Raw genomic sequence first — 24,593 nt, forward strand, 5'->3', positions numbered from 1 at the left:
AAAGGAAAATTAATAAATAATAGCGTACGACGTTTCGATTGCAACACAAGCAATCATCATCAGGTACAAATGAAAAAGAAAACTAACCTAGTAAACTTGGAAATAGTGCCTATGTGTGTGTCGCTCTCTGTGTGTCTCTGTGTTATCTCTCTCTGCTTGTGTGTCTGTCTGTGTGTCTCCGTGTCTGTGTTTTGTCTCTCTCTCAAATTTAGCAATCTTTGGAAGAATGTAATCTACCAGGTAGGGTGTTGACTGTTATGTTAGACGACTCTGTGTTGTATTGCATTGTATTTCTAAGTTTACTAGCTCTGTTTTCTCTTTCATTTGTACCTGATGATGATTGCTTGTGTTGCAATCGAAACGTCGCATGCTATAATTTAATTTAATTTTTCTTTCTACGTGACTTTACCGAACGAACCAAAGAGTAATTCCTGCAGTCACAAAAGCTTCAAATCAAATTCTACTTTAGGCCAACAAACTAACTAGCCTGACAATGTTCTTCCAAAGGAATTGTTATTTTGATATATACTATGTTGAACTTCTTTCACACCGTACGTAGCCAACCGTGCTAATTGGAGATGCAATGAAACTACGTGTGCCCATAACTCGTATGCCCACGAATCCCATATTGTCTTGTAAAATCTCATGTAGATTCTTCCTGTTACATGCAGATTGTCACAGATAAGAGGAGGATTATGATCTTCCGACTGTTACTTTTGTTGCTGATAACTGCCGCTACCACTACTGCTTCTCCCGCTACCACTGCTGCTTAAAATGATGATGTGGTTTATTATCCTGCTGTTGATAATGATGATATATTATATCTAGGATAGTTTTATCTGTGTATCAAGACCATTCCAGGTGGGTCCTTTTTGGAATGTTTTGTCAGTGGCATTCGTGAGCGTTTAGTTTCATTGTCGATTACATTAGAAAGTTTGTAGGGTGCCATGCGGTTGAGATGGATGTTTTAATGATTATATTGCATGTAGGAGGAAATCCATGTATATGACGAAATACCACCCCAAGGTCCACACAGATGGGTTCACGTTACCTCTTGTCTGGGCACCACGGTGGCGCGATGTTAACTACCCCGCCAGGTATACAGGGAGTTGTGGGTTCGATCCCGACCCTAAAACGTGTATATTTGGAGTTTGCATGTTCTCCCCGTGGTCGAATGGATTTTTCTGCGGCTTCTCCGATTTTTCCGTCCACATTTACAATCAACGTGCGTTTAGAATATTTGGCTGCTATTCATTTCCACATGATAAGCCGCTTCGTTGAGCTATCATTTGTGGCCAGGTCGCTTCTGAAAAAAGAGCTGTGCAGCTCAGTGGGCCTTACCTGGTAAAAAAAAAAATGTTTAACACTTCAGTTTTATCGTCCTCAACCTGGCCTCTGGGTTTGGCGGCGTCGGTAAAACCCGCGGCCATCCACCAGCCCTTGGTCACTCCGTGGCGCCGGCTCACGCGTTGCATCAGACCGGTGACGAAATGGCTTCTAACGAAGAGAGCACTCTCGAGAGGGTGACCACCACGGAGGTGGTGGAGCGATGGGGTGAGGTCGGTTCACGTGCAGGAGCGAGGGCACGTTACGTCATCGCAGGACCTTGAGGGATGGCAATGACGGTGTCAGTCTTGGGGGCGTCGTTTGATCCATGATTCCTCACGCTGATCAGTGCGGGTCGAACGGTTTCAGATGCCCACCCGCCACTGCTGTTAGCCGTGGCCAGGAAATCGAACTCGGGTCGCCGGCTTCGCAGCACCGTGCTGCCATCAGCCGCACCTGGGTATTTATATCTACATTTAATTTCAGCGTGCTGTACATAAATTACAGACTGCACTTAAACACTACATTGAGACTATTTAACAGATAGAAAATAAGGTCTGGTACTACGAATCAGCTGACCATGAAACAGCAGTTTCCACGCTGTTTATTAGGGGTAACTTTTTATTTAAAGCTTTCGTGACTGCAGGGATTCATATTCTTGGTTCTTTCAGTAAAGTCACGTAGAAGGGAAACAATAATATTGTTTTATTTTATTATTTTATTGTTTCCCTTCTACGCGACTTTACCGAAAGAACCAGGAATAGGAGTAACTTGTTAATATTGGACATGAGCAAGGAAGGAGAAAATGAGACCATATGAGCAGATTGTGAAGGAATGTAAACAATGTATGAGTAAACACTGGCGTCCTGCACAGTTTGATCAATGCCTGTCCCGCGAACGTGGGAGGTGATCAATACAGCCGACGGTTCTTGCAGTGCCCGCTACACAAGAAACACGTTTTGCAAAGTCATGCCGTTTATTTGTATTTGCCATTGAGTCAGCAGGGCAATGAACCCAGTAAATTAATTATACCGTTTTCCCCAGGTTATAATACGCACATTTTATAGTGCCGTAGATGTGTGTTTGTGTCCGTTCGATCCCTGCTTCACGGCGAACGCCAGTGACGATTATCTGAACCAGTCCTGGGCCTCCCCTAGATCGACTCGGCCTCAAACGAGTACCTGGTGCGATGTGTAAAAACATTGCCACTGTGGAGACAAAGGCGGCCGGGCGCCGTGCTGGCCACCCACCCCGTCGTGTGCCGTGCCGGCCTTCATAGGTGCTGCTCGCTATCAGCACTTTCTCCTACAGTCTGCTCAAATATGTAACCATATTTAATTTATTGCCACTAGATGGCCACAGGTTTTGGGGAGGTCTTCCTTTTAGGAGCGTCCTATAATCCCGAGAATACGGTAACAATATCGATATTAATATAGTTTGTCGTTCGGTTATACGTTGCTGTATGAAGGCCTCCTTCCCAACCGCCATGTTGATTCTCATGGAGTAGTTTTGATGACCTCGCTGGTCACTGCGGGCCGGTGAAGTAAAAACAACAATGACAGCGAGTAAGTTTCTGTGGGTCTTACCGTATATGTGTGTATATCTGTACGTTGAACTTCTTTCGTGCACCGTACGTAGCCAACCGTGCCAATCGGAGGTGCAGTTGGGGGGGGTAAATTGGAGGTGTGGGGATGTGCTCATTTTTTCAGCCATTAGAATGTGTGAAGGGTCCCTTCACTTTGTTTCCACCTTTTCACCCTCTTCTGCTGTGCGTTTTGCGTCGTTCGCAGTAGTTATGAGCGGAGGACATTTATTGAAGTGTTGAATGTGGGAAGTGCTTCGTTCGGAAAGAGTTTACGGTGCCCGAGATTGGGCATGCGTTTAAATTACAGGCAGTTTGTGTGTTTCGAAATGCAGGTAGTAGATTATTACTTTAAATCTAACTACCGTATGGGCTAATACTATCATGTGAAAAACAATGCAGTTTTTTTTTTAAACGACGCTGTAATTATTTCATTTTGAGCACTTCGTTCAAACAGGCGCCGTTAAACACCGAGTTATTTGTTAGAGACAAAGGACATGAATTATATGTTTCAAGGATGTAATATATTCAGGGCAATTAAAAAATCCAGCAGAGGCTGTTGCTAATGATAGCTTACATCTTGCTACCTGGCATAGATGTGAGGTGTGTGTATTGTTCCTTGGTTTACGCACGAGTCCTATCGAGTAAAGAGAACAGTCCTCCTGTGTATGTTAACACAATTAGAAACGAATTGAGTTTTGCAGAATAGGATTGCGTGTTTTTTTTCTAAATGGTCGCAGGGCACACCGCGTAAGATCAAACATTTAGATACGCTGCGTGGTAAATGGTGACCAAACTGTTTAAAATGACCTGGTTTCAGTTCAACAGGATCGAACCAGTGTTAAGCACAATCTCAGTAATTGACCACAATACAAGTAAAACATGGCCCGCAAAAAGTAATTTCGTTAACGATTTTTTTTTTTCAACCAACAACTGCATATGCAGTTTAACACGTAGGCTTCCGTGACCAATATCATCCGTAATACAAGTCTGGCTGTCGCGAAACGTTGTTGTAATCGGATTGTAAATGTTGTGGATTTGCTCCAACACACCGGTGTGCTGTACTAGTAATGAAGTGGCACGTTCTGTTTACGTGACAGCCCTTACTAATCGGCTGTGTCGGGTGGTGGCGGGTTTAACGACACATTTATATGTACTCGATTTAACCCCCAAAAAATACCTATATCGTGAACTGCATATACACTGTCAATCATTATGTTACGAGCCTTGAAATTGAACAGCACGTGTTTAAACAAATTAAGGGCTAACCTCGCAGGAGATCATTGTTTTTGTGGTTGTCGTTGCTTTTTCTAGACCATGCAGCGTCATTTTGGTCGAATGTTAAATTTGGACTTGTTTTTTTCAGATAACAAAGTTTTATCTTTCTCAAATGGGGATCTTGGCACTGAGACGACGTGGCGCATTCCATTGCCAATTGCGGTATTGTGCTATAACTGCAAGCCCAGTACTTAATACTGCATACCAATGGTTGAATATTTATATGTGTACCTATTTACTTATTTAATAGCAAGGATTGGATTTCCCTGCTCCAGGTGGCCAAACTTCTACAGTATTGCGCGTTCAATGCCCTGTTTCCTGCAGTAGTGGCTGACGAAACGCGAATGCTACGCCCTTTTGGTGATGCAACTTCAGTCTGCAATAAGGCTTGAATCTCTCCCCCCCACCGCCCCCTACCAGTTACTAGGATCATAGATGTTTGCCGTTCCGTAGTCGCTTGTGATTCATTCTTGCCATTTCAACACCGTCTGGAGATTATTAACAGTCTGTTAGGCAGCATAGGTGGGGACCTATTGCTGGCCAGTGCCCGTGACCAAATCGTTTCATAAAGCCAGCCGATCTCGTCAGATGCTGCTCGGATGGTTGACCACCAATTCATGACAGGTTGCTATAGGTTGCCGGGGCTACGTGGTGGGCAACAGAGGGCAGCGCAACACGATGCAATTTGTCAACGGTACCGATCTCGTGCGCTGCCGCGTCGACGCTTCGGCGCCTCCACCAACCAACCCGCCGCTGCTCAACGTGGCGAAGTACAATAATTAAAAAAAGTACCCACACGCCACGGGGAGGCCCCTCATCCAGCAGTGGATTTACAAAGGGCTGTGTTCATGCGCATACACTTTTATTCTCAGTCGGTCACAACTCTCGTTGAGTTTTCTCACTCTGCGCTGTCACATGAATGCATGAAGTGGCATGATAAGCAGTGATGCTGCCTAGAAATGTGCGTACATGCTAAATTCCAGCAGATGAAATTAAATCCCTTCCGGATTGACATAAAAATGCCACCATCAAAGCGGAGTGCTTTTTTTGTGTTGGCAGCGTTTTCCGCGTACAACGTTAGCCACGAATACGTAGAACTGCGATGAGCTTCAAAGCAGGACAAAGTACAGCACTTGATGTGACACTTTATTGATAGCCGTTTGTGGTGTCACGTCATACCGACTCCACAGAAAAACAATGATATGTTTTTCTAATTCCATAACTAAAATAGTTAAACATTTTTAAAGTGTGCCAGCTTAATAATTTACAGTAAAACCTTGGATTGCGAGCATAATTTGTTCCGGAAACGTGTTTGTAATCCCAAGCACTCGTATATCAAAGCGAATTTCCCCATAAGAAATAATGGAAACTCAGATGATTCGTTCCACAACCCAAAAATATTCATATAAAAATAATTCATACAAGATCACCCTTTTATATTTTTATTATTTAAAATGTATATAAAGTAATCAAATTAATTATATAAATGTAATCGTGGCTGGTGTGAGGGAGACGAGAGAGAGGAGAGGAGGAGGGTTATTGTGTAGGACGACTTTCACTGTCACTAATGGAATCGCTGCCATCTGTTGGCTCACTGGAATCTTCTTGTGCGACTTTAACAAGGAACCTATCCCAATGACACTTGCTTTTGCCTCCTTTTGAGGATTTCTTGGGGGCCATTGTTGCAGTACAGTTACTAAAGAACAGTCACTACACTCGGACACAAAATAAAAAAAAAATGCTTTATGCACACACACGTGGTCACAACACTATACTGTAGTAAACAGTATACACGTGGTCACAACACTATAGTAAACATTATACGCTCGCACGGATGTTGATGATACGAGTGAGGCACGCCGACTGAGACCGAGCATGGGAGACGATTACCCACAATCCCGCAGCGAGAGAGAGAAGAACCATCGGCTCAGTTGTGATCACGTGACGCTCGGCAGACAAAACGTATACTTACTACTAGTAGTGCCGGACCTCGCTCGTTTATCAAGTTAAAATGTATTTTAAAAAAATTGCCCGTCTTACAAAACACTCGCAGACCAAGTTACTCGCAAGCTAAGGTTTTACTGTATTCATTTTTTTACTGCAGTTCGTTTCACAATTGCAAATCTGTGTTTTCAAACGATTTACGAAGAGCGGTTAGTCATCTTCAAACACAATAAACACGGTAATTGAAAAAAATAACCATTTTGTTTATCACTGAAATGTGAATAGGAGTGGCGGTTTAGTGTTTAGAGCACTCCATGAAACTGGCGACTTGAGTTAAATTCCTGGCCATGGCTAACATCGGTGGTTGGATGATAATTTGAATTAGTTCTGGGCCTTCCCCCTTGGCCACTCCACACTGACCAGCTTGGTGAAGTATGGTCAAGCATTGTCCACAAACGATGCAGCGTGGAGAAGACTTCATCCAAGGGGCTGTAAGTGAATACTGTAATAAATGTAAACCGTGGTCATTTTTTTATTAACAACATTAATAGTTTCAACTTTAAACACGCGTAGTATTTGCTCATGCTCGAAGAGAAAGAATGACTCTTGAGGCATGTGGAACCACAGGCAAGCGGGAAAGGCAGCCAAGCGGTGAGCCAGTGCACAATTCCCCCCCCCCCCTTCCTCCCCCAAGCTCTGCGATCCTCTATATGAAGGTGTTATCGGCCATTCAATCAGTGTTTACATGTGTGAGGAAACCAAAGCTGCCGGAGAAAATCCATCCTTGACGGATGACACAGGTGGACTTGACCTGTAAGGTCATTCAGGGGCTTCGAGCCCTTGAGCCAAGGGGGGTGCGGTTGGGGGGTCCATTGATGCAATCAGGGATGGGCGGGTGGTCCATTTGTACCATTTGGGATGGCAAATGCTTCCGGTATCCACCATGGGCAGAACGTTTAGCGTATGTACTACTAGCGGGAGGTACTTGGCGTCGTCCGGGCGAAAAAGACACACACACAGACATCGACCCACATACTATGTTTCATTTACACACACTTAATTTGTAACTTTTGATATTCACGTGACATTTTTCCCCAAAGTGATTTTCTCTGTCTTTAGCAACCGTTTTTTTTCTCAAACAGTTACCACTGTGACCTTGCTATCATACATACATATTTGTGACAGAGCGATAAAACGCTTTCAGATAATAATTGTTTGCATTTTTGACACCCTGGGTGGTACGATTTGGCATTTTTTTGGGTCGGTGGCTCTCGAGGGTTCTTTCTGTCGTAGGTCACGTGGTAAAAGCAGAGCAAAGGAGAAAGCTGATACCTCTTATCATCTTGCACTATTTCAGGCGTAACACACATGTCATGGAGTGTGTGCATATCATTTATTATTAAAAGTGAGGCACTTTGGAAAATTGGCTGTTGATTATAATTGGTGAGGGCTATCTATTACAGTTGGCACATCACAGCACTGCTACAGTAATCATTTTGGAGTGTGGCTTGCGAAGCTGCCAGCAGGTGGCCTCTTTGAGCTTCGCTGCCTTTTGCTTGAGTGCGCCTGCTTCGCCCACTTAATGTGTGGATTGGTGACTGCTCTACGGAATAGAACGATGGGATTCTAAACAAGCACAGCCGCACCACGAGTTTTACTTTCGAGGCCTAATGTTGCGTTCGTCTTAAAAATCGGATCGTCTATTTTTTTTTATTCACATCTAATACAAGCCGCCCCTGTCTGCTGCACACCTGATGGTTCTGGGCAGCACACCGCTATAAGTATTCTCTGAAGCAAAACCATGTGTTCATTTATCGTACCTGAGCATAACTTCCAAACATGTACCATTATTATTTTCCTTTCCTCCCAGAGAACAGGAGAATATTAATTTTGTTGTAGTATCCACAACGTATATAACTCGATGGCCCTGTCTATTTTTTTTTTCAAACTGACGACCTGCGTGAATATCTACGAAACAGAAACTGAAAAAAAATATATAAATACGTTTTAGAATTGATGTATCATCCTCTGAAAGCAAGACATTATTCATCCTTTCATTTGATATACAATCCAATCCAAATACAATTGGCATTTATAATGAAATAAAATAAATCCATAATGTGCAGCCTTTCATAACCGGCTTGCTGGATTCAAGTGTCTTCACGAGCATGTCCGTCACAGGGGGTTGTTTGACCATATTTCACCACGCTGATCAGTGCTGGGTGGTCAGTGAGCTGACCCACAACTGCTCCTGATATCCCTCCACTGGTATCAACCATCGCCTGGGGCACCAGGATAATAGCCCAGTGCGCGTACCACAGAAACACGAACAAAAATTAAGAAATACGTTTTAAACATCTGGATTAATGTGTCATCCTTTGAATACAAGACATCTTCATCCATTCATTTGATATAAAAATACAATCACAGTTGGCCACACCAATTTGGATGCACATACAGGTAGTCCTCTACTTACGATGGAGATGCCTTACGACGACCCCATCGTAAGTCAAAAATATCGTAAGTTGAAGATGGCCTAGCCTACCCAGGAGTCTTAAAGAATGGTGATAATTTAGCAAAACAGAGCAATTTACAGTACCGTACTGTATAAACTGTATACTGTATGTATTTATTAATTACAAAACTGTATTTCACAGTAAAATGTAAAGTAAAAAACAAGGTGAATTCTTAGCCTACCTATATGAACTGCAATTTAATATAACTTTTTTCAGGAAACAATCCTATCTGCTATAAAAACTTTTAACATGCATTGAACGTATGTATCGTATCGTGGTAGCCCTAAAATGAAATCGCTAAAGCTACGTATCATACATACATTGAACGTATCATAACGTATCATATTGTACTCGCCAAGATTCGTACGCTGCTGCGTTTGCCTGCCGCGCGAAATTTAAAATAGTTTTTTCAATTTTGTCGTATCGCTATCGCCATCGTAATCTCGAAAAATCGTAAGTCGGACCATCGTAACTATCTGTGTAACGTCGAAAGAGAATTGTGTACAAAGTATACATTACGCTACTGTCTTATTTGATCACTTAGATCAGTGTTCTTAACTAATTGTCAGAGGGGGGTGGAGGTCCACTTCTGCCAATGAGACATCAGTGTGAGGGCCGCCACACATTTGAAACCATTGGGTTTTACAGCAGCACGATGATGATGATGGGGGGGGGGGTGTTTTCATATTTGTGTATTGTCGGGGGCTGCACTAAAGACCGCCAATGCCCTGCGGGCCTTGCAATGAATAGTTACTTAGATGTAACTATTTCATAGTTGGGCCTAAACATGATTTATAGTAAAAATAAACTATAAAAATTTCAAATAAACTACTGTATTATAAAATCCATGAGCTTTCCAAGTATAATTAAATATTTAAAGTATGCATTCGCTGAAATGATGCATTTATTCATTTGCCAATGAAGAGTGTTCGTGGTGTTGTGTGTATGTTGTAATCGCGTGTATAATTTTCAATATTCTTCCATTGCGGCTTCATGGCGAGGAAAGTGTACTTTTGAGATGACGTCCTCACTTGCGTTTTTATACCATTACAACTCTTTGTTTTTTAGATCTGCCACTTTTGGAGTCAAATTCAAAGGTCTACAATGGTTGGAATCCTTTTTTAAACCACAATTTCACGAGGTTGTGTTCCTGCATATTTTGAGATTGGACATATACGTGTCATTGGATGTTCGACGATTACCACAGCATATGTATGTGGGTATGTATTATGCCTTAATAAAGTCCTGATGCACCGGTTCTACGAATTGCACTACTTTGGATGGGAAAAACGGAACGGTAACAAGGTGGCACACGAGAGGCTCGTTGATGATTGATTTTGAGAGATGTCTTCAGTGCTTCACTGTCATTTTAAAATCCAATTTAACCCCCCCCCCTCCCCCTCTGTAGAGTCTGTTCGATTATGTTTGTACATACTGTTATATCTTATGGGGAGAAAAAAAATCCGATCTGCCTTGTACTGTGAGGATATTGAAGGATACTTATTTCTGTTTGAGGTGTGTTCCCCAAGCCAGGTTTGTGGTTAGGTTGGGGAGGGGGGGGTTTGAGTGACATCGGTTGAGAGTAATTGTTGAGGTTGCCGACGATTACAGGGGAAAGGCGAATAGAGCGTTTGGGTTGAAGTGGAGCTGTGTGGGTGTCCTGGGTTGCAGGTTACGTTTGAAGGCTCACGAATCCAGCACCCACAGCTGCAAGCAAGGATATATTGCCTGGGTGCACGAGAAATGGCTGTCTGCACGTGTCAGAATCACAATGGGAATCTTTATTTAGACTGGAAGAAATCCGATGTGCGATGAAGCTCCTTTTCACAGGTGTCCGGTTAGTGGTGGGTCAGAAAGTTACGGCAGCAAACAGCACCAAAAACGCAATAGGAGCGCAAAGTATTGGAAAGCTAAGCAAGTCGCTAAATAAATAATTAAGTATGAAGGTACAAATAGTTTAAGTACGTCAATTCACGCCGAGCCTGTGTGTGACTAAGAGAGAGGTTAACTGGCCAAGCTCGCGGGTCAGTGTGGATCAGCTCCTCAGCTGACGTGCAAAAATGCAAGTTTACTAAAACAGCCCTGAAATCAATTGAATATCTATGGGGGGGCACCCTTTGGCCAGTATCAAAATATTGAATGACCGTGAAAGGCTTTACTCTACCCGTCATAAGTGCAGGTTTATAATAAAATGACAAATAGACACCTTTTACAAGGTGTGAAACATCATTTTTTACCACAAGTATGTATCGTTAAAGCAGACATGGGCAAAAATACTTGTTTCACTATGCAGATTATACACGACTCCAGTGGGATGTTGTTTTTACAGCGGTGAACCATGGATCTCTTCACGTGAAGTGCAGTGTGACACGCGTTTATATTATTTTTCATTATTTCGCTGCTATAAATTTCCACGCGTTGAGCTACTTCGTTGGGCTGTCATTTGTGGACAGGTCGCATCTGAAAAATAAGCTAATAGTTCAGTGGGCTTTACCGGGTAAGATAAACATTTTTAGTTTTATTTGTGTATAGTTTTAAGTGAGTTATTAAAATGCATATACTTTACACACGTATCGTGTGTTTGTATTGTCTGTTGTTGTAACGTTGTTACCCGCTTTTACTGGACATCTGTGAAAAAGAGCCTTAGAGCTCATCGGATTCCTCCAGTATAATAAATATTCTTATTCTGACATCCGATGTTTGGCCTGTTTAAATCTCAAAATTGACCGTCAACATCATGTTGCATATCTTTAATGTTATGAACATCTTCGTTTATAACATTGAATGTTTTAAATACTTTATTGCTTTAAACATGTTAATGTTTTTCCTTTCAGTTTTACAGCACAGTAGACGGATGTTTTATCGTAATAAATTATTTTATCAAATTACTTAGCAATATACAGTGACTGAATGTCGCTGTGGCTCATATTGTAAAGTGTTTCAAGCGATGGCTACACACTGCTGTCTTCAACATAGGCGCAGCAATGATACGGTGAGATGTTGTCAAATGAAAACGGGCCGTCTGGTGTCATCATATTCCTGTAAACCTGGCTGCCCATTGTTTGGGCACGGTGGTGTGGTTGTGGGTTGCTAAGGTCCAAAGCGCATTAATACGCCTTTCTTCTTCTGCGAGCTTCTTATTTATTTAACCGTAGAGAATTTTATCCAGAATTGCAGATCTCCCCGGTGGCGTGATGGTTGAGGATCAGAGATGGGCACGGTTTGCTGTCTTTTCTTGGATTTTGTGTTTGCACATAGTCACGGTCACTTTAAGATGTTTTCGTGTTCGTGTTTTTTGTTTGTTCGCGGTTGCACCCAATCCAAGAGCCGAATGGCTCACAGGGCTATACCAAAATAAATGAAACTGAAAATGGGGGTGGGGGGGGGGGTGGGAAATGCCATCGTGAGAAAACAAATCAGATGTACGGTCCGTCGGAGGAGAGACAAGTAAATATGCAACGGTGTTGTGAAATATTCAAGAGGCATACTGGCAACGTGGGTGGGTTAACTGCAGTGTTTAGAACGGTGCACCATGCTAACTGTAATGTGTCGTGTGTGTTTGTGTGTGATGCACCATTAAGTCGGCCGACAACGTTATTTAAGGAACCGTCTATTTTCTAGTCGGGTGATATTGATTATATTATCGGGCCCCTCTGAGCATCTGCCAATGCAATTTATACTTAGATTGACTCTGTCATGTCACTTACAGATTCCAGTGACATTGCCTCTAAATATCTCAAGAATAAGCACTAGTTTAATTCCATTAAGTCTGAGTGGTTTATTTTTACTGAGTCGTACACTTTCTATCACGTGGATTTTCACCAGCAGCGTCAGAATTGGATTCGACAGCCACCCTGATGCTTGGTACTGCTCAGCCCAAAGTTAAATCACATGAGCGGTGTAATAATTTAAGAGTAAATCGTTGGAAACCCAGGGTGTGTGATGCTTTGGCAGTTCATAAAGGACACCATTTGTGTGACGCTTTTCTGCACTGCATCAACAAAACCTTATTGCAAGGAAGTGTTTTAGAAGTAATCAAAGAATGTGCAACTGGACGCCCATTAAATTGAGCCTAGCAGCTAACTGGGCCCTGCCTGCTTAAATAAATACATAGAATAAAACATTCTAGATTTGAAGCTTTCGCGACTGCAAGGATTCATACTAAACGAAGTTTTTGTTTTATTTTATCTACGTGACTTTACCGAAAAAAAAACAAAGAATAAAACATGTTTACACTTTAGAAACTGTGGAGTATAGCATTCCCACTAAAGCAATGTTTGTAATTATTAGTGGGCAATAAAATACGACTCATTACCCATGCATCAAAAACTCCAAATTGTTCCAAGATCCCCATAATGAATCAATAAATCTCTTAAAATGAAACCATTCAGAAAGTACTCTTTTGGCTAGCTTGCGATATTTATTCTGCCGTTCTTAATCACAACTCAGTTCAGGAAGGCATCAGCCTTACCCTTGATTTGCAAACTCTTTGGGTAGCCGTTGTGGTTTGGGTTGGAGTTGACATGGACAGTACCTGTACCGGTATGTTGGACAGCGTAAATATGTTTGCTTTACAAACTTCCATACTTTGTTACGTAGGGTGGTGACACGGCCGAGCCGGTAGTGCATTCGCCGCTCGTTATATAAACCCGGCGGCCGCACTGATTATATAATTATTACTGTGGTGTGTGATAACCGTGATTTTACGCACCATCTGCTTAGCAGTGGACGTAAAAGATTCCCAAAATAATTAGTAAAAAAAGACCATTGTGTGCCAGCGTCAAGGTCCGAATTAGCCAAATTCGTAAATTACATCGCGAATTTCTCAATTGGGATCATACATCGCAAACATCATCCCCTCTTGTCAGACTAATGTCCCAGCTAAACGCTTGCAAAGGAGACTATCCTGGTCTCTTGAGGTCTCACCTGGTTTAAAAAAATATACGTGAACTACATAAGGGGATGTTAATTGTGTCGTGTGTGGTGGAAGATTGGCTGGCATGGATCATGTGGCACAAGTGCTGGAGCTGATCTTCTCTGCTATAAATTTCCATGCGATAAACCACTTCGTTGAGCTATCATTTGTGGCCAGGTTGCTTTTGAAAAAGGGCTACAGTAAATAGCTCAGTGGGCCTTACCTGGTCAAAGAAAAAAATGTATATATTTTGTGATTTGCTTACCTTTCCTTTGCACGCTTATGTTTATGCATTTGTCGTTGTAACGTTCTGACCTGCCTCTACTTGGACTTCTGTGAAAAATAACTTGAACATCTGAAAAAGAGCATTACAGCTTGTAAGATTCCTCCAGATTAAATACATTTTCTGATTCTTCTTATCTTTAACCACTTGGATCATGTTGCACTGGGTCATTAACCCTGATGTGGGCAGTCAGAACCGGAAGAAAAACTAAAATAAAATAACTTTGTCGGTTCCGAGGCTCCCACAAGGGCACGTGGGAGGGGGCGCGTGGCACAGATTGGCGCCAGCTATCACAGAGTGCGGTCGTGTCGCTACGGTTCTCTGCGGTGAGTACAATGTCTTTAAAAACAACGGCGCTACGCCTCTCTAAATAAAATTAACGCCGAACCGTTTGCGCGTTCCGAGATTCAGCGGTGAACGGGAACACCCACCCTGCAACTTGCAGCCGTCTCGGACCGGGAAAGGGCTGACCGCAACGCTGGGCCAACTCGGCTATTACCATTGCTCAGTGGGAATTCACAAAAGAGTGACCCTTTGTAATTGTTGATTTGCTGTTAGATACAACGTTGACGTAGTGTTCATAAACGTGCTAAAAAGAAAGTATGTTTAAAAATGCCAGGTTCTCCTGATCATAAAATGTACTTTCCCCCACCCTCTCCCCTATTTTAAGGTAAACTTTGGGAGTGTCTTATAATCTGCTAGGTTTGTGTGTGTGTGCGGTGGTGTGGCGGTTAGCGCGCTGCGCTATGAACCCGGCGACCCTGGTTGAACTCCCTCTCATGCTTAACACCAGTGACGATAATCTGAACCTGTCCTGGGCCTCCCCTAAGTCGACTCAGCCTCAAATGAAGTACCTGGTGCTGTGTGTAATCATCACCGCGAGGCAGGCACCTTATGAAGGCTGCTGTGCCAGCCTTCATAGGTGCTCTCTAACAGCACTTACTCCAAACAGTCTGTTAAAGCTACACTGTGGATCTTTGTCTTTGTGCGGATTCGTGCCACCATATTTTGTATGGATTTTTTGACACCGGGCACAAGTTTGTTGGTTAGCCTTATTATCCAGAGAATACAGGAACTGAAATTGACTTGTTTTAAAATGTCTTTTGAAATGGAAAGCTATCAGCTGGAGCTGAGTCCAGTGCAAATTGAAGATTCCCTCCTAAAAATACATACCAATAAAAACCACATTAGTCTTGGCACATTATTCAATTCTTTTTACATTCCACACGGTTTATTTCTGCCATTCGTTCTGAGCATCATTGAAAGTTAAGTTTCGTAAAGTATGTGCGGTCCTGCACGATTCAATACTCAATATGTACCCATTTGAATGCAAGTCTTCTACCTGTCTGCACCAATCTTCATACAGTATGCTTAGCGCATCCTTTGACACACTTCTCTGTAAGATATAGAGCCATCCCTTTCACGACATATTCAATCACCTGTTGGGACGAAAGTAAAGAGAGGGTCATTAGAAATCCGCGGGGTATCAATACAGGGACACCTCTACTTACGAATATTCGACTTATGAACTTTCAGAGATACGAACAAACCCGTCCATATGTCCAGTTGCCTGTTCAGACCGAGAAGTCGTAAAGTCAACCGCAGCACAACAGATGGCGGTGGTGGCATCTACATCAGCAGAACGTGAAGAACCAGTGGCATCTAGAGGAGATGATACAACTTTTAAGGTCATTCCCCATGTTTAGTGTACGTGTCATACAACACGTTTGGTATAGGCAGGAGTAAAGGTTGAGATCCACAGTGTAGCTTTAACAGACTGTTGGAGTAAGTGCTGTTAGAGAGCACCTATGAAGGCTGGCACGACAGCCTTCATAGGTGCCTCCCTCGCGGTGATGATTACACACAGCACCAGGTACTCATTTGAGGCTGAGTCGACTTAGGGGAGGCCCAGGACAGGTTCAGATTATCGTCACTTACGACCAAATCGACTTTCGAACAGACCCCGGGAACCTAACTCGTTCGTCAGCAGGCCGGGTTGTTCACCAGAGGGGGATCTAGGGCAAATGTCACAGAAGGGGCACACCAAGAACCCGCTGGTAGGTTCTAGAAAGGGGGCGTTGCCGGGGGCGTGGCCTAGGGGTCAGACATTTGTGACGATGTGTGACGAGGGGGGGGGGGTTTGAGAAATGTGACATCACATCAAAATGCGCAACTTTAAATAAATATAGACAACACCTTCTACTTAATTAAATCGACTTTTCGATAAATGTTTTCTCCTACAACATCAGAGTGCAGCGCCACATTAAATACGCACTACTACAATGACAATAGTTTAAAGCGATTTGAAGCATGTTTTATATATATTTTTTTTGGGAGGGGGGGGGGCAGAGCTTTATGACGTCATATTTGAGGGGGGGGGGGTCTGACTTTTTGTGACGCCGTGCGACGATGGGGTGGGGGGGGCGGGTCAAAAATCGTCCAAAATCGCGTGACGTCATTTATGTACGTCCCCAGAGCAACACCACTGCTTTGTAAGCCACGGGCGCTGAAACACAGCAGTGCACAACAAAAGCGCAACAAGGCACACGGTGTAAATTTATAGGCTTGTGAACCGTCGCGGAAAAATGTTCGAGACTCAAATTTCCACAGCGCGCGGTTAATTTTACAAGCAGCAATTTGGGAATATGGCGCAAAAGGTGAGCATGAATCGGTACAGTGCCGCAGTGCTGTCTAATTAACACACCGCTGTCACCAGGGGAACAGATGGAGCCAAAATGTATTTCAATGCAGCCCCAAGGTCTTATGCCATGAATTTTGCAGGACCCATTTTTTTTTTATTCACTTAATGTTTTTTGTTGTTGTGTTTATACGTAATGCTGCGTACGTGTTCAAGTCAATTTAATATCCGTTTCCTCACCGAGGTCACTGGAAATGCGCGAAGAGACAAAATACGTTGAGAAACGTGTTGTTATTTTTTTTTCCCCGCATGTAGGTTAGCAGATGCTGCGATGGAGGTGGTTTACGATCCAAAAATAGATGTCCGGATGAAAGGTTTGCTCTGTGCGGTGGAAATTGCCCGCTAATCAGAAATGTTAGAAGCCTTGCGTTTGTGTCGTCTCTAATTTAAGACCTTTGTTTTGCGTCACGTTCAGTCAATCACCGATAACCGTCAAGCGCGTTAATGTGTTTTTGCCGTACTACATTTGTCACGGATTGTATTTAGGTTTTTTTTTATCCTTTAAATATAACGGCGAAGCCATTAGGATGGAGGATGCGTAAATGAAAAATGAATGACTGGGTGTAGAGCTGTTAATAGCACCTACACGCGAGCCGATTTCTTTGCTCCATCTCCTTTGGGGGTAAGCCCTTTCAGACCCGTGTCATTCGTTGGCTGTCACGCCCGTCATTATTGTTGACGATCAACCACCGTCTCTTCTAGCCACGTGTTCTGCCCAAACCCAGTTACTCATTTGAACAGTTTGAATTATATTATTTGGTTCTTTCGGTAGAGTCACGTAGGTATAAAATAAAATAAATCACGACGTTTCGATCGCAACACAAGCGGTCGTCCTCAGGTGGAAAAAATATAATCCCGCAGTGGAACTGCTGAACCAGCGAGAGAGCTGTTACAACAAGAGGTTAATTATACGTGGCGATGGGCAAGCAAGCGGGGTCTGAGCTGGAAAGTAATTCCATCCACGGACCCAAGCAAATAAAGTTTGAATGATGTTGAATGATGTTATTAACCTGTGTGTGTTCTTTAATCCACGTGTTTGCTCTTTCTGTTACTCGGTGTAATTGCAAGCGTTGGTATTCATCTTTGAGGCTAGGAACTTGTTTGATAGTGGAAAAAAAAAACTTGCTTTGAAGAGGGCACATTCTCAGCTGGTATTATTTTCCCATTGCCATATTTTTATGTTTCTAAACATTCACAGCTATGTAGGGCAGAGGATGTGGGAGGTACAGAGTCTGTATTTATATGCAGTGTGGATTGCCCTTCCGTTGCGTGCTTGAACTTTGCATTTTATTTGTTAATAACCGACCGTTTTCTTTTTGCGTGAAAACAAATGTGGAAATACTGGAACTCTCCAAGTCGGATAAAACGCCAAAAAACCCCATCGTGATGCCGAGTGGGCAAGTGCTGCAGTATAATTGGACTTTTGTTTTCCTTCCCATTGCTCGAACCATGCTGGCAGCACTCGGGGAGAGCTGGGATTAATACGCTAGACTCCATTCACACGGACGTCATTCATTCTTACAAAAGGGCCTTTGTCGTACCACTGTAACCTACCCATTTATTGCGTAAACGTTTTATTAATGTGATTCTTATTAATGTGTTTGGGTGTGCGACAGTGGCGATAAGTACGGATTTTGCATTGCAATTGACAGTCGCACTGTGTGACGATCTTCATGATATTTTCAATTTCATGTACTTTACTGGTGACGTTGAGAGACTTCAATTATATTTTAACCCATAATGTTCTAGTGGCCTCTAACCAGTTTAATTTACCAGGCCCACCACACGAACAATTCAGCTTATGAATGCAAAGTCGCACTTGTTAACAATCGGCCATTGAAAACAGGACTGCCTGCAAAATAGGTTAAATTGGTTTACGGTACATCACACCTAAAGCTGACAATGCTATTAGGCCCTCGTGCGCTTCTGCGTCCATCTAGAATGCTCTTATTTCCAATATTAGGAAGCCACCGGAGCTGTGCACTTTAACATCTAGATTGAAAAGGAATTTCTTTAGAACAGTTTTTTTGTTTGTTGTCCTTCCCCCACACCTCCGATTATCACGGTCGACCACGTATGGTGCGAAATACGTTCAACATAGATACTCATACATTGGGGTTTAAGACCACAGGGTTAACGTTAGCAAGGAAATGGATTTTGATTTAAAGCTTTGGTGACTGCAGGGATTCATATTCTTGGGTCTTTCGGTAAAGTCACGTAGAAGGAAAAGAACGAAGTATAAGGAAATGGATTTTATTTTCTTGAGATCTGGGAATAGTTTTTACATGTATCGCGTTCTGGACAAATTATTTCTGGCATTGATGCAATATCTACATTATGAAGTCGTCCGACCGAATTTATGCCTGAAGCCCCCACTGGCAAGCACAGAAATGAGGGATGGTTGTGTGTCTTAAGTCCTTGAAGGGCACTTTGATTCAATGGCCAATCCCGACCTGGTCGGCAGTGCTGCACATTGCTCTTTTCTCACATCTGTCAGTTGGAGAAATACTGTGGTGTACGCAGATGATGTATGACAGGTTCAATTGGTGCTCGGAGAGGGGAGCGGGGGGGGTACTGATGCTGAAAAGTCAAAATGACAGTCATTCAGCAAGGCATCTCCCCCCCCCCCCCACAAAATCCTCTGGCGCTCAGCCATTTGGTTATTTGTCAAAGTGCTGAAAAATATCCCCCCCACCCACCGTGTTCTGATTTATTTTTACTATATTTATAGGGTTTTTTTTGGATGGATGCTGCTTATACAGGGGCATACAAAAGCCATGTCTTTTTTTCCCTGTTTGTGGGCAAGTAGGGCATTTACAACGGATGTCCTTGAGCAGCCCTCGAAATAATTATCTAAATTATTCTCAAAATACGGTCTCCGTTGATGGTACGGTGGCGGTTAAGTCGCCCTGCGTGTACAATACGACCTTTGCCCTGATGCGGAGCAATAGGGTATCGATTAAGGCTCTCCCTCCGAACGTTCGACCCCCCTTCTCCTCCTTCCTCTCCACCCCGGGTTGGAAGCGCTAATGGTCGTCGGCGCTTCGAGCTCGCAACGTCACGGGAGGGGGGCTAAGGCAGCGGCGCTTTCTAAGCGGACGGCGGCGGGGGGATTGCTGACAATGCTCATCCGCCCGCCCGCCCGCCAGCCCACGCCCTCCACCACCACCAACCACCACAGCCACCGCCGCTGTGTTCTCACTGCTGGAGCGATGCTACCCAGTGCGTGTCGCCGGATCGCTGCTCGATCCCCCCGTAGCTGGCTTTCAAATATCGGCGTCTTAGTCTCTCTGCGCGGACTGTGACCGAGTGAGTATCCCCCCCCCACCCCCGAAGGCTGCGGTAATTTTATAGCTTGGGCTAGGATTTGCGTGCCCATGCTCTCTCAATTACTTTCGTTTGCATGCTTGCCTTTGTGAGTATGATAAGCGGCTGGAGTAGTAAGTGGCAGTTGCGGAGGGTATTCATTAGTTATTTGATGTACAGTTTAATAACAGGTAAAGAATATATATGCGTATTGTTTGAGCACTTATTTATTGACCCGTTAGAAATAATAATCTATTCTTAGTTTTCTTTGGTTCTTTCGGTAAAGTCACGTAGAATGAGAATAAAATAATAAATTGATAAAATAAAATAACACAATAATATTCTCACGACGTTTCGGCCACAACACAAGAGGCCTTCATCAGGTGAAGGGAGCGAGACTGTCTGGTAGGACAGCGCTGTCCTACCAGACAGTCTCGCTCCCTTCACCTGATGAAGGCCTCTTGTGTTGTGGCCGAAACGTCGTGAGAATATTATTGTGTTATTTTATTTTATCAATTTATTATTTTATTCTCATTCTACGTGACTTTACCGAAAGAACCAAAGAAGATGAATCATTGCAGTCACGAAAGCTTTAAATCGAAATCTATTCTTAGTTGTTTTATGTAATGTTGTTAACCTTGTTAATATTTAACGTGATCTGTGTCCGACATGCAAATTATTACTTACAGTATTGGCGTGTCTCGGTGAATTATTCGGCAGTCAAAACCCTCTGCATGGAATTGTGGCATTTGCTAAATGAGTGTCAGAATTGTCGCTTGCCAGATACGGTACTGTACGTTGGCTTTGACTGTTGCCGTACGTGTGTGTGCGCGCGAATACATCGAAAACCGAATTCAAATCGCAAAACCACAGAGCGCTTTTGATTCCTGTTGTTAAACCTTCAAGCTCTTTTAATCTGGCTTTAACGTGGGAGCTCGAAAGGGTAAAAGTATTGTTGATTTAAAGCTTTCGTGACTGCAGGGATTCATATTCTTGGTTCTTTCCGTAAAGTCACCACGTAGAAGGGAAACAATACAATAATAAAAATGTAAAACGATAAAAATTCTCACGACGTTTCGACTGCAACACAAGCAATCATCATCAGGTGTGAAAACCACGGCAAGAAAATTTGAAGGTCTTGTTTGGCCATTGTGGTGAGGCTGTGCGACTTTCCGTGATGTTTTGCTCCGTGTGTCGGTTTTGCATCCGTAGTTTGTCATTGGTTACAGTATAGGAACACGACACTTTGAAGTTGTATCACGTGCATCGTAATCTAGATTATTCTCATACTTTTGTTTTGGATTTGCATGGTTATTTTTAATCGCTACGTTCGGGTCACAATAACATTTTCATCTCGCAGAGATTGATTATATATATCCACTCGGAAAATAATTACATAACCACATATTGCGAGACACTACATCCGCGTTTTGATGACTTGGCGTGAAAAAAAACTTACGTTTGGACAGCAGCTGCAAGCATGTGAGTTGAAACCGTCATGCTTTTTATTATTTGACAGATATTGTCGACAACTGTTTTTTTCCCGTGTATCCGACGTTTTACATTTTCTCATTCCATCAATATTTATCCAAGCAGCTTACGGTTTCTGGAATCTTAATCACCATGGTCAGTCTATGGGAGCATCTGCATGATGCCCACTGAGCCGTGGCTGGGAATAGCATTTTATGAGCTCATGCATGTGAGACAGTGGCATTTATAAACGCTGAAGTACATATATATGTCTGACATGCTTCTAAGGAGTGAACCCAGTAGATCCCTCAGATCCTGCGGCACTGGTCTCTTAGTTGTGCCAAGGGCCAATACGAAAACTTATGGGGAGGCAGCCTTTAGCTTCTACGGCCCTTGCCTTCGGAACGGCCTGTCCGGAGGATCTGAGGGCATTAGAATCGGTGAATGTTTTTAAACGACATCTTAAAACATACCTTTTAGATTGGCTTTTAATTAGGATGCCCTGATTGTATGCTTATTATGCTTTATTATTATTATTATACTTTTAGATAATTATAATTTTACGTCTTTTTTATGTATTCAACTTATTGTCGTTTAAATTGTGTCGGTCGCTTTTCATTTGTCTTGAATTGCGTTTATGCACGAATTGTGCTATATCAGTAAAGATTGATTTGATTTCATACATGTACGTTGAACTTCTTTCGCACCGTACGTAGCCAACCATGCTATAATTGGAGGTGCTGATGACTGTGATGGAACGATGTTGGATGAATATAACGAAAGTCATCGTTACCGCCTTTATCCGTCATCGCTGCCATCACCATCTTTGCCATCGTCGGTGGTCCATGATGATGTTGACGATGATGATGAGGATTACAATGATCGTTCACGATCTCTACCACGAAGATTCCTAGCTGAGGAGATTGGGAACGGTGCAGGAGATGCACGGTGTCCTATACCCACTCGATGGTGTGCAGTGCGAGAAGATCTTTCAGGTGAAGTAGCACCAATACAGTATTTCAGCATTTTCAGGATAATTAAGACGAAGGTGAAGATGATTCATGAATATGATGAAGACGACGGTGACGTTGATGAAGACCATTATGTATGAAGATGAAGGGACGATTGACGGTGTTGACGATGGATGAAGACAAAGGTGATGGTTGATCAAGATTACGCGTGAAAGACGACGGATGATGATGAGAATGGATGAAGATGGAGACCATGAAGATTTAAAGACGAAGATGATGGCGGATGATGTTTGACGATGCTAAGGATGTCATTGCCTTCCCTGCCTTCTCCAGTTATTGCTGCTATTGCTGCAGCCCGAGAGGTACACAGCATGCCGCACTACCTGGTGATACAAGCATCCTGCTCTTTCCCAACTATTGTAGATAACATGCGTGCCACACTACCTGGTAATACGTGCATGCCGTTATTCCCAACTATCGTAGATGATGACAAGCATGGTACACTGTACCATCCAACAATTCCATTCTATGATCCACGATATTCACGGTGAATAGTGGCTAAAGAGAGCAGTCTCATAGCGTGTCATTGTCAGTCGGTGCTTAATTTATGTCGGAAAAAGTTTGGAACGCTGTTTCTGGATTTATCTAAATCCATTTTGTGTCATCTTGCCCTTATTTTTATATATACATATTAAAAAAAAAACTGTTCTATAATAATATAGAGTACAATAATATCGGATTATTATGGATAGATATACCTCGTACTCTCGTGGTAGTCCCTTCCACCGATAATGGCAACTCCCAAGGCGGCCTAGCATCGCTCCGGAAAATATCGCGTGCGGAATTAAGCCCTGCTCACAGTTAACCGGGGTGCGGCATCTTCCCCGTTTCCATTTCGAACCTGTCTCCATCCTCCTTCTCGTACACCAGCAAACACGGTTTTCTCTCTTCCCATTTGTTGTAGGCCGGGATCTCCTACAAAAATGACCCTTCGCCGGGAGGAATTTGAGATATGCGATAAACGACTGGTCACATAGCCCCAGGGCAAATTTTCTGGCATGTATAACAGTCCGTTCATGCTACGTCACGAGTTGAAGGCTTTTTTTTTTGGTTAAGAGGAATTGGCTTGGCAAAATATAATCAGCCCTTCCTGCAGACGTGTAATCATATTTCATTAACCCTAAACTGATGGGTTTACTCTTCATTACTGTGGTGTTTAGCAGAGTAACACGCAATCTCCTCATGCAATCTCTTCACGCAATCTCTTCACGGTTCGCCCGTCCTGATATCAGCTCGTTTTGAAGTGTGTTGATGTGTTTTGACCGGTGTACTTGCAAGAAAGGCCACCTGGGCCCACCATTGGCACGGAGGCCTCGCAATCAAGAACACTGAAATAAACCATGCGGAAAGCACCTGATTTCAGCAGCTAAGCCAGTTTGAGCCTGGACAGCGCTTAGACTGGTTGTCCACCACGCACAGAGAGGCTGCTGTAGGCTGCTGCGGCTGTATGTGGTGGACAGCAAAGGGCACGTACAGTGATATCCATTCTTGTACTCTATTTCTGACACAAGATAAGTAGATCTGTGTCAGCCGGATCGCAGCCTGTTTAGCCATGACCACTACTGCATAAAAAAAGACGATACGTTTTTAAAATATAATAATTAACCAAAGGACAACATCAACTTAACTCCAAGATTTTGAGAGAGTGATCTCACATATACAGTTTAGGGAAAAACTGTATTTGATCCCCTGCTGATTTTGTACGTTTGCCCACTGACAAAGAAATGATCAGTCTATAATTTTAATGGTAGGTTTATTTGAACAGTGAGAGACAGAATAACAACAACAAAATCCAGAAAAACGCATGTCAAAAATGTTATACATTGATTTGCATTTCAATGAGGGAAATAAGTATTTGACCCCCTCTCAATCAGATTTCTGGCTCCCAGGTGTCTTTTATACAGGTAACGAGCTGAGATTCGGAGCACACTTAAAGGGAGTGCTCCTAATCTCAGCTTGTTACCTGTATAAAAAACACCTGTCCACAGAAGCAATCAATCAATCAGATTCCAAACTCACCAAAGAGCTCTCCAAGGATGTCAGGGACAAGATTGTAGATCTACACAAGGCTGAAATGGGCTACAAGACCATTGCCAAGCAGCTTGGTTAGAAGGTGACAACAGTTGGTGCAGTTATTCGCAAATGGAAGAAACACAAAAAACTGTCAATCTTCCTCCGCCTTGGGCTCCATGCAAGATCTCACCTCGAGGAGTTGCAATGATCATGAGAACGGTGAGCAATCAG

At 43.1% G+C, this 24,593-nt stretch overlaps 1 protein-coding gene across 2 annotated transcripts in view; it reads left to right on the plus strand.

The window, feature by feature from the left end:
- LOC116939146 (oxysterol-binding protein 1-like) overlaps positions 1–24,593 on the plus strand; it is a 76,065-nt gene that overhangs the window by 13,656 nt on the left and 37,816 nt on the right. The window contains exon 1 of one of the 2 annotated variants that reach the window (XM_032947192.2): positions 19,683–19,851. The exons of the other annotated variant lie outside the window; for it this stretch is intronic. The gene's annotated coding sequence lies outside the window, so the exon portion shown is untranslated. Of the gene's footprint in view, positions 1–19,682; positions 19,852–24,593 lie in introns of those variants that run through there. 2 annotated transcript variants of the gene reach the window in all.

This window comes from Petromyzon marinus, chromosome 5, assembly GCF_048934315.1.
Source record: "Petromyzon marinus isolate PM22_M1 ecotype Great Lakes invasive population chromosome 5, UKy_Petmar_22M1.pri1.0, whole genome shotgun sequence".
NCBI classification, from domain to species: Eukaryota; Metazoa; Chordata; class Hyperoartia; order Petromyzontiformes; family Petromyzontidae; genus Petromyzon; species Petromyzon marinus.